Source organism: Pleurodeles waltl, chromosome 7 (assembly GCF_031143425.1).
Source record: "Pleurodeles waltl isolate 20211129_DDA chromosome 7, aPleWal1.hap1.20221129, whole genome shotgun sequence".
NCBI lineage: Eukaryota > Metazoa > Chordata > Amphibia > Caudata > Salamandridae > Pleurodeles > Pleurodeles waltl.
In genome coordinates, this window is record NC_090446.1 from 1,207,791,379 (window position 1) to 1,207,806,153 (window position 14,775).

Here is a 14,775-nt window from a genome sequence, read left to right on the forward strand (position 1 = left end):
GAAGGTAAACCCCATGCACCAAATACACACACAGGACAAGTTACCATGTATACACACATACCCTCCTCCCAACTTGGATCCCATGCTGCAATGGACAGCCATCCCCTCTCACATCTAGCAAGCCTGATTTACCACGAGCAAACAGGGCACACCTGCCAAGGTAATCATCACACAGGACCTGATCCCGTACCAAATTTTACCTACCCAGATTGACTTCACATGTCACAATCCACTATCCACAAACAATGTATGCAGGGCAGCATCTGTCATTGCCATTGCTGGGAATCATGTCAAGATACTGTATGCATCAGACAAAGAGACTACCAATCACACCTCCACCATGTAACTCTCTCTCACTCCTACCACAGATACCCCTCCCACTGCACCATGGAGTGGATGCCAGAGACAACTAGCCCTCCTCAGGATGAAGGCCCCAGGGAGGAAAAAGCCTCTGGATGTCTGGACATTGACGATTTACCTGGCCCATCTGGGACACCTGGACAGTCCACCACTCCTTGCCTCACCCTGCCCACATCAAACCCTCCATCCTGTAGCATCAACAGGACAACCAACCCTCCGTCCCCAAACCTGTGTCCCAAGGACAGTTCAATCAATAGTGTGCTCCACAGTACAGGGACCTGAGTCGACCCCTCACACCCAAGACAATGAAGGTCCTGGTGACACTGGGAGTGGGTACACCATTCCAGGGGCACAGGCACAGGTGGACAGGGGGCATGGGAGGAAACCTGTGGGGCCCCCAAGGGACTCAACTGAACAGGAAACCATCTCCCAAGTCCTGGGAGCATACCAACAATCCCAAGACAAGATGGGCCAGATTATCACCACATTGGGGGAAAACCAAAGGCTGCAGAAGGATTACCACCATGAGTCATCCAGGAGTGGCAGGTCCACAATACCACCACGGCCACCATTGCAGGGGTGCTCAAGGACCTCAACACCACCCTGCGTACTTCCTCCACCCACCAGCAGGCCCCTTCCACTAGCCACATAACAACTGAGCCATTCACATCTGCTGCAGCTAGTGGAATGGAGGCCCTGCCAGGGTGACCACATGCCTGTGGTACCCCTCCCTCAATAGCTGATGAACCACTCCCCTTCGCAAACATGGATGTCCATCCAGACATCTGGCTGGAGTAAATGCCAAGACAAAACCCACTGCCAGGAAGTGAAACTCTCCTGATTTCTCTCCCTGGTGTGCCACTGAGACACCCTGTTGACTGTTCAATTACATTATTCCATTTCCCATGCATTTGGACACTGGACCAGTGCTACCTACAGATGTGCACCCTACTCTGATGATTACAACTACAAGAACCCCACACATCACCTGTTTGTTACTGTATCCACCATAGATTGTTTGTACACATATCCCCTGTTTACCCATTAAACACTATTGATCATTGCAACTGCATATGTGTCTTTATTTGAACATGTACAATTGTTTTGTCAGCAAAATGTGATGTGGGTATGTCCCCCTAAACCAACAGGTAGTGTAATAGACAGCAGAAGGACGCATCTTCTGCAGGAGACACAGTACAATAGATATGTCCCGGGGCAGATTTAAGGAAGTCACTGGTCTAAGCACACACTACAGTAAAACCACTTGTTCAACCTGCAAAAGAGACCATGACACAGAGTTACATCAGGATAGAAGGCATGGTGCCACAAAAAGCACATATACAGTACATAGTTGTCCAGCCCAGTGTAGATAGCCATCAAAGCAGGGCAGAACAGGTGACATTTCTACTTGCCCAGTCACATGAAAAACATGACAATACACTGTAACTGCTATCTGTCATGTGCAAAACTCCATTCTGTATACAGTAACCAACGACTAATGAGCAAGAATGCCTCAAGCCATAGGTAGCAGAGGCATTGGCCTCCTGGTCAGCATCTGCTCCCCTCCCCAGCTCCTCTGTCTGCTACATCTCCCTTGACAGTTCCCAGTCCAGCTTTCGATGCAATCACAACACGGAGAGAGCACTCCTGGCAGCCACCGACGACATCCGATTACTCCTAGATCATGGCCACACAGCAGCACTCATACTCCTCTACCTCTCAGAAGTTTTAACACAGTCTCCCACAGCACTCTGCGCACCAGACTCCATGACATAGGAATCCGTGGAAGAGCCCTGGAATGGTCACTCCTTCCTCAACGGGAGGACGCAGAGGGTCAGACTCTAGCCCTTCACCTCCAGACCCACAGGAGTCAACTGCGGAGTCCCCCAAGGATCCTCACTGAGTCCCACTCTGTTCAACGTATTCATCACCCCTCTTGCTGCCATTGTCAGAAGCCATGCTATGAACATTGTGTCATATGCCGATGACACACAACTCATCATTCCCTCACCGAAGTCCCAGACACAGCCAAAAGGAACTTTCACTCAGGAATAGAAGCCATCCCCACCTGGATGAGAGTAAGCTTCCTCAAGCTCAACTCCGACAGGACAGAGCTCATCATCTTCGGAAATGCCACCTCAGCTTGGGAAGACTCCTGGTGGCCCACATCCCTCAGCACACCCCCTGGCCAACCAAGCATGCCCGCAACTTAGGAATCATCCTCTACTCCTCCCTATCCATGACCCGCCAGGTAAACTCTGTCACCTGCTCCTGCTGGCACACACTCTGCAAACTCCGGAAGATCTTTAGATGGATCCCAGCAGACTTTCGCAGGACAGTCACCCAAGCCTTAGTCATGGGCAAGCTCGTCTACGGCAATGCCGTATACACTCGCACCTCAACTAGGAATATCAAAAAACATCAACTCATCCAGAACACTGCCGACAGACTCATTCTGGACCCCCCTTGCTGAGAACCCATCTCCCAACACCTGAGGACCCTCCACTGGCTACCGGTTGAGAAGCAAATCACCTTCAAACTTCTCACCCACACGTACAAGGCCATACACAACACAGGACCAGCCTACCTGAACCACTGCATCTTCTTCCACACCCCCGCCAGATCCCTCTGCTTAGCCCAGATGGCCCTGGCCATCATCCCTCGCATCTGCAAAATCACTGTCACAGAACGTTCTTTTACCTACACTGCAGCGAAGAGATGGAACAACATCTTCCTGCACCTCAAACAAAGCCCGTCACTCACCGCCTTCAGGAAGAACCTCAAAACTGGGCTCTTCGGATGACGCCCATACCCTCCGCCCCAGCACCTTGAGACCCTCATGGGTGAGTAGCTGTGCTTTACAAATACTGATTGATTGATAGATTGATAGCTTGATTTACAGAACACAGTCAGTGGATGGAATAACACGTGAATGGAGAATGCAGGACACAGAACTCAACACAGGTCTGTGTACACATGTGAGATAAGATACATGTCAACTCAGCACCTCACATTCAAGGACTCACCTCCACCAACACACACATAAGGATAGGAACACATTACAACCACTGATTAAACCAATCAGGAGGACCATTGTCAGCAATCAATGTGGATACACATCACTTGCAAATACACACTCAGCAGACCCTCATTTCACTGGAAGTAATGTTTGATGAGCTCAGTCCTAGAGTTAGCTGCACCATCCTCATCTGCCTCCTCATCACTATCCATGTCTGCATCACCAGCCACTGGTCCAGCTTCCTCCTCATCATCACCTAGCAATGGTATCTAACGTCTCAGAGCAAGATTGTGGATCATGCAAAAGGCAGACCTTTTGGGGAGTGTAGAGGAGGGCACCTCCAGAGACATCCAGGCACCTGAACCTGGCTTTCAGAAGGCCAAATGTCCTTCCAATTACATGCCTCCTCCTGTCATGAAACTATTTGGAAACAGAGTTCCCTTTCCGTGGCAGGGTACCTCGCCGGAGTCAACAGCCAGGGAAGGTTAGGATAGCCAAAGTCACCTGTGTCCATAAAGGTAGGACCTGTTACAATGCAGGTGCAGGCACAGGGAAGAATCTGATGACAGGTGCCATAACACAGACACATGCATACATACCAATAAGCCAAGCCCTCTCTCTCTCTCTGTAGTTGTGCCATCATGTGTGGGACATTGCGGTTCCTCAGAATGTAGAAGTCATGCACAGATCCTGGAAACTTGGCTGTCACCTGTGCGATGTACAGGTCTGCCAGACACAACACTTGGACATTGATCGTGTGGTAGTTTTTCCTGTGCCTGTACACATGTTTATTGGCACTGGGAGGGACCAAGGCTATATGGGTGCCATCTATGGCCCGTATCACATGAGGGATGTGTTCCACATCATAGAAGTCTGCCTTCACATAGGCTAAATCTCCACATTGGGGGAACTTGATGTAGCCATCCATGTGTTTCAGTAAAGCACACAATACATCCTTCAACACAAGAATGAACATGGGTTGTGACACCCATGCTTACAAGCCTACTGTATTCTGAAAGGACACAGTGGCAAAAAAGTGTAGCACTGCATGGACTTGTACTATGGGAGGGATGTCATAGGGATTGCGTATGGCAGGTAATAGATCAGGTTCTAACTGGCCACATAGATCCATGATGATCTGACGATTCAGACTATATGCCTTTTCTCCATGGCTGCAAGATCAACTAGTAGTCGGTACAAAGGTGCATGTCTCAATCTCCTCATGGCAGGATATCTAGGATAGAGAGAATAAAATGTACTAAGTGATAAGTACTTCACACATGTAAGCAGTACATGTCATCATCACACACAACAAAACCTGTAGACATGTCTCGCACTGCTGACACATACCTTTATGAGCAAGCTGAAGCGTCACAATGACATGTATGTCACATGTATTGGCTAAACTATGAAGGCACAGGTCTACTCCACACTTTGCATATAAATGTGTATGACACACTTATTTAGGGACTGCAAGGCATGATATGTGCACAAAATGGCATCTGCCTGGCCTGTTACACAGGACAGTTGAAAGTGACCTAAGTCCGCTGGTGTATGTCGTCATGGTAGTAGGCGGTTGCAACCACCATGCATCTTCTCATTGGATAATATTGCTGCCTATGGGGGATTGGGGCCAATGGCGATCACCGCCGGCGGTGACAGTCCTGTGTGTGGTAGCCGTGACTGCCATTTTCTGAAGCCTTGCTCACTCGACTCTTGACACTCTTACAAGCAAGACCTTCCCAAGCTGAGCTACTGTGTCCTGTCTCTGGGAGCCATAATGCCACATCCTGCAGGTGATCCGGTCCCAGCCTTCACCCCAGAAGAGCTGGTGAAGCTCGTGGACTGGTTCCAACCCCTGTATGGACAGCTGTATGGGGCACCAGAGGAACAGGTGAGCACAATGCCACTGTCATGTGAGGTAGGGGTGTGTGTGATGGTGTAAGGGATAGGTGTACTGAGGAGGGAGTAAATGCGTGCAGGGGGTGTGCCGAGAGGGAAGGAATGTATGGGCACTTGGTGAGTCAGATGTGTATTGTCCACTGCTGTTGGTATGGGGCCTATGTACCTTTCTTTCTCCTTCTATCTGTGTCATCCATGCAGGTGAACGCCCTTCAGAAAAAAGGGATCAGACATGCAATCACCAAGCAAGTGCAGACCCTGGGGGTCAGAAAGCACCCACTGCAGAAAGTGGTGAGAGGACCTGAGAACCTTGGCCCAAAACACAGCGGAGGCCCAGCTGGGGATGTTCTCCCAATGAGGGAGGGGTGCCCTCGAACCTGACCTCCCTAATGGCCCACATTTTGGCTTAACCCCCCCCCCCTACCTCACCCGCCACATTTAATCTGCATGAAACCTGAAAAACCTGCACTGGGTGTGATTTGCAAATGCCCTGCAGTATTTGATGCAGTTCATTAGACAATGCTAATGTTATTTTAGCACTGTCTTATGAACTGCATCAAATACTGCAGGGGGTTTGCAAATTACACCTAGTGCAAGTGTTTCTGGTTTTCATGCAGATTAAATTGAGTAAGGTGGGGGTTAAGTTTAGGAGTGGTAGTCAAAACATTGTGATTCACTTTGGCACCTTTTGATGGACTTGCAAGATGTTTGGCAGAGACATAGCATAGATACTCTACTCTTAGTTTCTCAGCTTCATGTAGGGCCATCAAAGATGGTGCAGATCTCAAGCGAGGATTAAAGAAGTTAGGGGGTCATTCTAACTCTGGCGGGCGGCGGAGGCCGCCCGCCAGAGTTCCCCCCTCCAGAATACCGCACCGCGGTCAGAAGACCGCTGCAGTTATTCTGTGTTTCCCGCTGGGCCGGCGGGCGACCGCCAGAAGGCCGCCCGCCAGCCCAGCGGGAAACCCCCTTCCCACGAGGAAGCCGGCTCCGAATGGAGCCGGCGGAGTGGGAAGGTGCGACGGGTGCAGTTGCACCCGTCGCGAATTTCAGTGTCTGCTGAGCAGACACTGAAATTCTTTGTGGGGCCCTCATACGGGGGCCCCTGCAGTGCCCATGCCATTGGCATGGGCACTGCAGTGGCCCCCAGGGGCCCCACAACACCCCATACAGCCATCCTGTTCCTGGCGGGCGAACCGCCAGGAACAGGATGGCGGTATGGGGTGTCTGAATCGCCGGTTTTCCTGTTCTGACCGCGGCCAAACCGCTGCGGTCAGAATGCCCTGCGGGGCACCGCCAGCCTGTTGGTGGTGCTCCCGCCGACCCTGGCCCCCTTAATCTGTTAACACATTTGCTACCATTTGATGAATTTACAGGTAATATGGAATATGTTTAGCATGTTTAGTTTACTGTTGGGTATGTCAGGTTTGAAGCAGATTAATTGAGGGTGAAGATAGATAAATGGGATCAAGTTGAATTCACTAACAATGCTGGAGCTATTCGATGCACTTACATGAAATTTGGCAGCTAGCAAATTAAGATCAGTGTCAGGCCAGACGGGCCATGAGACCAACCCTGGCTGAGTAATTTAAATGTGGGTTGGTGCTAGTCCCGGATAAAACCTGTACCCAGCACAAAATGTGCACATTGCTGGTGAATGCAGAGCGTCATACAAAACACAAACTAACTGAAAGTATAATAGTTAAAGGTCAGATATGTCTCAGTGAACACAAAACTAGAAGATCCCTGAAATTCACCAGCCATGGTGTGCACAGCATACATTTGACTTTCTCAGCGTAGTAATTTCATTTTTATAGTATTAAGTCATTTTAGGTCTTTGGTGGTCATTACAACCCTGTCGGATGGTGTTAAAGCGGCGGTAAGACTGCCAACAGGCCGGCGGTAAAGATTTTGCAATTACGACCGTGGCGGAAACCGCCAACAAAGACAGACACTTTAACACTCAGACTGCCACGGCGGTACAAACAAACAGCGCAGCGGTCACCGCCAGCAGACAGGCGGAGGACAATGTACCACCCACACTATTATGACAGGCCAATCCGCCACCTTTTCCGGGGCGGATACACCGCGGATAAAAACACGGCAGAAACAGGAATTTCGAAGGGAAAACGCTCACCTCTACACACTCCACGAGGATCGAGGACACCATGGACCCGGAACTCCAAATCCTACCTGCGATAGTCTTCCTGCTCATGTACCAGGAGCACCAACGCCGGCAGCGAAGACCATGGTGAGTACTGCACCTACGACACAGGGGAGGGGGAGGCAAAAAACAGGGACACACACACGCAACACTCCCACCCCCACCCTCACCCACTACAACACACACAAATATATGTCTATACATTATAGTGCCCCCCTGACCCCCCCCGGAAGAATGCAAAGACAAAAGGAAATTAGTGTTTCCATTGTAATACATCAAAATGCAGTACGCAAAAATATACATATATAAACACTATCAACAAAATATACACCAAGAATAGTAGTCCAGGTATTGCACCACTCATAGTCCGTGTACCACTGGGCCCTAAATACATGGGCGAGGCCCACACACGATACCAGATCAAAACAGAGAGAACACTGAAGGGGCATCAGATAGAAATACAACAGGCACCTCAGTGGGAAGGGAAGGGGGGGCACCTCAGCCTGATGAATGCACGACGCCAGATCAACAAGGGGGCTCCATGCCCATTGATGTATCCTGGGGAGTGCAAAGCCACAGTCTCTCAAGTCTCTACAGTGGGTGGCTTGCCCACTGTTCAATCCTGGGGAGTGCAAAGCCACAGTCTCTCAAGTCTCTACAGTGGGTGGTTTGCCCACTATTCAATCTTGGGGAGTGCAAAGCCACAGTCTCTCAAGTCTCTACAGTGGGTGGCTTGCCCACTGTTCAATCCTGGGGAGTGCAAAGCCACAGTCTCTCAAGTCTCTACAGTGGGTGGCTTGCCCACTGTTCAATCCTGGGGAGTGCAAAGCCACAGTCTCTCAAGTCTCTACAGTGGGTGGTTTGCCCACTGTTCAATCCTGGGGAGTGCAAAGCCACAGTCTCTCAAGTCTCTACAGTGGATGGTTTGCCCACTGTTCAATCCTGGGGAGGGCAAAGCCACAGTCTCACAAGTGGATGACAGTCTCCACTGGTTCTGGAGGGTGACTGGTGCCCAGAGTGCTTCATCCTGTGGAAGACAGACGGAGTGGATGCATGTCTCCACTGGTTCTGGAGGGGGACTGGTGCCCGGAGTGCTTCATCCTGTGAAGGACAGACGGAGTGGATGCATGTCTTCACTGGTTCTGGAGGGGGACTGGTGCCCGGAGTGCTTCATCCTGTGAAGGACAGACGGAGTGGATGCATGTCTCCACTGGTTCTGGAGGGGGACTGGTGCCCAGAGTGCTTCATCCTGTGAAGGACAGACGGAGTGGATGCATGTCTCCACTGGTGCCCAGAGTGCTTCATCCTGTGAAGGACAGAGGTAGTGTATGCATGTCTCCACTGGTTCTGGAGGGGGACTGGTGCCCAGAGTGCTTCATCCTGTGAAGGACAGATGGAGTGGATGCATGTCTCGACTGGTTCTGGAGGGGACTGGTGCCCAGAGTTCTTCATCCTGTGAAGGACAGGCGCAGTGGATGCATGTCTCCACTGGTTCTGGAGGGGGACTGGTGCCCAGAGTGCATCACGCACCCCGTCACGGTCCCTGTTGCGTCAGTGCCCCTGCCTCTCATGGGCTAGCGGTGCGTGAGTTGTCGGTGCCTTGTTCAGCGGTGCTTGAGTTGTCGGTGCCCTGTTCAGCGGTGCTTGAGTTGGCGGTGCTGGAGGTGCTTGAGTTGGCGGTGCCTTGAGTTGGCGGTGCCTTGTTTAGTGGTGCTTGAGTTGGGGGTGCCCTGTTCAGCAGTGCTTGATTTGGCGGTGCCCTGTACAGCGGTGCTTGAGTTGGCGGTGCCCTGTTCAGCGGTGCTTGATTTGGCGGTGCCCTGTTCAGCGGTGCTTGATTTGGCGGTGCCTTGTTCAGCAGTGCTTGATTTGGCGGTGCCCTGTTCAGCGGTGCTTGAGTTGGCGGTGCCTTGTTCAGCGGTGCTTGATTTGTCGGTGCCCTGTTCAGCGGTGCTTGAGTTGGCGGTGCCTTGTTCAGCGGTGCTTGAGTTGGCGGTGCATTGTTCAGCGGTGCTTGAGTTGGCGGTCCTTCATTGCCCAGCTGGGCTGGGGCTGGCAGTCCTTCATTGGGCAGCTGGGCTGTGGCTGGCAGGGCCTTCCTGGACAGCTGGGCTGTGGCTGGCGGGGCCCTCCTGAGCAGCTGGGCTGTGGTTGGCGGTCCTTCATTGGGCAGCTGGGCTGTGGCTGGTGGGGTCCTCCTGGGCAGCTGGGCTGTGTCTGGCGGGGCCCTCATGGGTAGCTGGGCTGTGGCTGGCGGGGCCCTCCTGGGCAGCGAGGATGGGGCTGGCGGTGGCCTCCTGGGCTGCGAGGATGGGGCTGGCGGGCCCTCCTGGGCAGCGAGGATGGGGCTGGCGGTGGCCTCCTGTGCAGCGAGGATGGGGCTAGATGGGCCCTCCTGGGCAGTGAGGATGGGGCTGGTGGTGGCCTCCTGTGCAGCGAGGATGGGGCTGGCGGTGGCCTCCTGTGCAGCGAGGATGGGGCTGGCGGGGCCCTCCTGGGCAGCGAGGATGGGACTGACGGGCCCTCCTGGGCAGCAGGGATGATGGCGGGCTTCCCGCCGTGATGCTCCTCCCAGACTTGCCAGGTTTCTTGTGCCCCTTCCCCACCTTGGGAGGAGTCACAGCTGAGTCCACACTCCCACCGGGACCCCTGGGAGCGGCTTGGGTGGCTGGAGTCTTCCCCCTCTCCCGCCGGGCACTGGCCAACTTCTGGTGCTTCACAAGGGGGGACTGGCTGTGCTGTGGCTCTGTGCCACACTGGCTGTCCTGGTGGCCGGTGCACTCCACATACCTGTGACAACAGGCACCACTGGTCCCGGAGATGTTGTGGCTGAGGTGCTACTTCGGGACCTATGAGTTGGACGGGGGTGGGAAATAGGTCAAGGCTGGACAGGAAAAGGTTTTTGGACACACTGGGACGGGTAGCTGGAGGGGGTTTGGGAGTGGAGGAAGAGGTGGTGGTTGTAGGAGGTGTATGTTTAGTGGCTTTGGGTGCAGGTGCATGCGCTGGAGGCTGTCGTGAGGTGGATGGCTGTTGGGTGTGTGTGTGCCTGCGTTTGTGTATCTTGGGAGGGGGCATCAGAGACACACTGGGAGAGGACACAGGGGACATATGTATGGTAGTGGGGGTGTGACTGCACGTGAGCGGGGTGTGCTGGTAGGTGTGCTGGTGAGGGACGTAGTGGCTGTAGAGGTAGTGCATGCAGGTGTGAGTGTAGATGAGACTGGGAGGGAGGAGGGAGACGACGAGTAGGGGGACACAGTGGAGGCAGTGGATGTTGGTGTGTCTGTATGTGTGTGATGCTTGCGTGAGTGCCTGTGGGATGTGTGGTGCTTATGTTTGCCTGAGCTTCCATTGTGTGTTGAGGTGTGTGCAGGCTGGTCTGATGGTGTGCTTGGGATAGGCAGAGGTAGAGGGGATTGGGTCTGGGTGGAGGAAGTTGGAGGGGGAGGCTAGACACAGGGACAATGGCTGCTATCAGTGCTGAGGCCAGAGTTTGAAAGGCTCGGTGAAGGGCCGCCTGACCAGAATGAATGCCCTCCAGGAATGCATTGGTTTGTTGCAACTGCCTTTCTACACCCTGGATGGCATTCAAAATGGTAGACTGCCCAACAGTGAGGGACCTGAGGAGGTCAATGGCCTCCTCACTGAGGGCATCAGGGGTGACTAGGGCAGGGCCTGAGGTGCCTGGGGCGAAGGTGATGCCCACCCTCCTGGGTGAGCGGGCACGAGGCAAAGGCTGAGGGGCTGCTGGGAGGGCGGTGCTGGTAGGGGGAGTGGCGGCTCTACCTGTAGATGCAGGGGGCACAGATTTTGCCGCCACCACAAGGGAGCTCCCATCAGAGGAGGAGTCTGTGTCGCTGGTTTCAGCTCCTGTCCCCGCCGTGGTGCTCCCCTCGCCCTCCGTCCCACTGGTGAATTCTGAGTTCGTAGTGTGGCCCTCCATGGCCATGTGGGATGCAGCTCCCTCGTGCTCCGGACAAGACAGACACAGAAGCCCCCTGCACTACGTCGCGCTCTTGGGCTCTACAGTGCAATTCATGGGAAATGGCCTACAAGGCTATTGACGACATCGGCACACATAGATGGCACAGGTGCATGACTAGGTGTACTTGGCACTCTACAGAGGTGGGGTGGGGGGCCACAGGGCCATGCCTTACTGAGGGGCCTAGCCTACGGAACTCACCCTAGCCTAGGGAAACCCACAACCCTCCTCCCCCACCCAGAAACCTCCACTGCGCGCAAAGTCAGCAGAATGCGAGTGTTCTCACCCCCTTGTGTCTGCTGTGATGCCCTCAAGCGCCCATCCAACTCAGGGTAGGCCACCGCCAGGATCCTGAACATCAGGGGGGTCATGGTTCGACGGGCACCCCTCCTACGTTGGGAGGCCATCCCCAGCTGAGCCTCCGCCGTCTTCTTGCTCCAGCGGCGAATGTCCTCCCATCTTTTCCGGCAGTGGGTGCTCCATCTGTGGTGGACCCCCAGGGTCCGGACGTCCTTGGCGATGGCACGCCAAATATCCTTCTTCTGGTGGGCGCTGACCTACATGAAATATACAGGGGAAGAAGAGAAGTCATTACCAACTGCGCCGTCAAAGTGAGTGGCCCCCATCCCTACCCTTGCCATGTGGCACATGCACCCACCGGCTCCCTGTGTACTTACCTGTTGGTTTGGGGGACCGTAGAGTAGCGTGTACTGGGGGAGGACCCCATCGATAAGCTTCTCCAACTCCTCCGATGTGAAGGCAGGGGCCCTTTCCCCAGACGCACGAGCCATTGTTTCTTCCAGACCGAGGTCACAGCAGCACTTGCAGTGTAGGTCCTCTCCTGTCGAAGATCAGGTATCGAGTGAATATACAGATCGAAAATGGCAGTCACGTCCGCGGCGGTGCGTACCATCACCACCGGCGTACATCGTCATTGGCTCCTGGGACCCATAGGTCCAATATTAACCAATGCAGCATTGCGCCGCAGTCTTCCACCGCCTTCCGCGACGGTGTACAACGCCAGCGCAGTTAACTCACATCCCATTGTCCCACTTTAGAGGTCAGGCAGCCGCCATTTCAGGGGCCCACATGGCCTAATTTTTAAATGCGTCACACATACCTAGGCCTAGTCTCACCACACATACAGGTCACAATTTGTATATGATTGGTGTTCTGTGTAGACTGTGGGTACATACCTCTGAGTTGTTTGACTCTGTGGTCGCTGTTGTCCTTCATAGGCACCGTCCGCTGGGACATGTGAGGAGATGGCGGAATCCTCCGGTGTACTGACCGCTGGTGGACCTGTCGACAATGGAGGAAAGAAATTTGATAATCACCTACAGGTTTGACCGTGCTACAATCCAGGAACTGTGTACACAGTTGGAGCCTGATCTGATGTCAGCAATCTGCCATCCCACAGGAATCCCCCCTCAAGTGCAGGTGCTGTCAGCACTCCATTTCCTTGAAAGTGGGTCTTTTCAAACAACTGTGGCCATGGCATCAGGGATGTCCCAGCCTATGTTTTCCAACGTTTTGTCCAGAGTGTTGTCTGCCCTGCTGTAACACATGCGGAGCTACATCGTTTTCTCTCAGGTGGAGGATTTGCCTACAGTGAAAGGAGACTTCTATGCCCTGGGACATATCCCCAACACCATAGGTGCCATTGATGGGACCCATGTGGCTTTGTTCCCCCCCACAGGAGTGAACAGGTGTACAGAAACCAGAAGAGTTATCATTTGATGAATGTACAGATGGTATGTTTGGCAGACCAGTTCATCTCCCATGTGAATGCCATGTTCCCTGGCTCAGTGCATGACGCCTACATCCTGCGGAATAGCAGCATTCCTTATGTGATGGGTCAACTCCAGAGGCACTGTGTGTGGCTATTAGGTGACTCAGGTTACCCCAACCTGTCATGGATACTGACCCCAGTGAGGAATCCCAGGTCAAGGGCAGAGGAACGCTACAATGAGGCCCATGGGTGAACTAGGAGGGTGATCAAGCGGACCTTCGGCCTCCTGAAGGGCAGGTTCAGGTGTCTGCATATGACAGGTGGATCCCTATTCTACTCACCAAAGAAGGTGTGCCAGATCATCGTGGCCTGCTGTATGCTTCACAACTTGGCTTTGCGACACCAGGTGCCTTTTCTGCAGGAGGATTGTCCAGATGGCGGTGTTGTTGCAGCTGTGGAGCCTGTGGACAGTGATGAGGAGGAAGCAATGGAAGAAGACATGCAGAACAGGGACTCAGTGATCCAGCAATATTTCCAGTGAAACACAGGTGAGAATACATTCCTGCCTACTACATGTACTTTTACACTTCTACCTCTATCCTGTATGTCGTTTTCACTCAGTGTATGGTCACTGAGTTGTCACTTTCCCTTACGGTTTCACAGGAGTGGGTCCCACTGTGTCTCATCTGCTTAGATTCCTCATGGACTAGAGCTGTGTGACATAGGTATGTTGACATTACTATTTCAAGATCATTTTGTCACTGTAATTGCAAATACATTAGTTCGAAATCACAGACAGACTCCAGATCTTTTGGTGCTTTAGGTGTGTTTATTTAAATACAAAATATTGGAGGGGTAAGTTAAATGGTGAGGGGTGATGGCGGAGGAGTGTCCATGACAGAGTCCAGTCTATTAGTCTCACAGGTGCATTGCCCATATGGGCATAGGAAGTGGAGCTGGGGCGGTTTCAATATGGACAGGGTGACAAAGTGAGAAAGTGGGATGACAATCAGGGTGGTCTCATTTCTTGGCAGGGGTCTTGGCATCATGCTCTGTCTTGTTCCTGGATCTCAGGGACCGTTCGCGGGGTGGCTCTCCGTCTGCAGGGGGTGGAGTGCTGGTGTGGTGGTCCTGTGGCGGTGCCTCCTGTCCACTAGCGCTGGTGGAGGTAGTGGGCAGTTCATCGTCCGTGCTAGTGTCAGGTGCCCCTTGTAGTGCCACAGTGTCCCTCCTGGTGTTGAGTACTTCCTTCAACACCCCTATGATGGTGCCCAGGGTGGAGCTGATGGTTCTGAGTTCCTCCCTGAACCCCAAATACTGTTCCTCCTGCATCCGCTGGGTCTCCTGAAACTTGGCCAGTACCGTTGCCATTGTCTCCTGGGAGTGGTGGTAGGCTACCATGATGGAGGAGAGGGCCTCGTGGAGAGTGGGTTCCCTTGGCCTGTCCGCCCCCTGTCGCACAGCAGCCCTCCCAGTTCCCCTATGTTCCTGGGCCTCCGTCCCCTGGACCGTGTGCCCACTGCCACTGCCCCCAGGTCCCTGTTGTTGTTGGGGTGGTGGGTTATCCTGGGTTCCCTGTAGTGGTGGACACACAGCTGATTGACGTGTCCTGG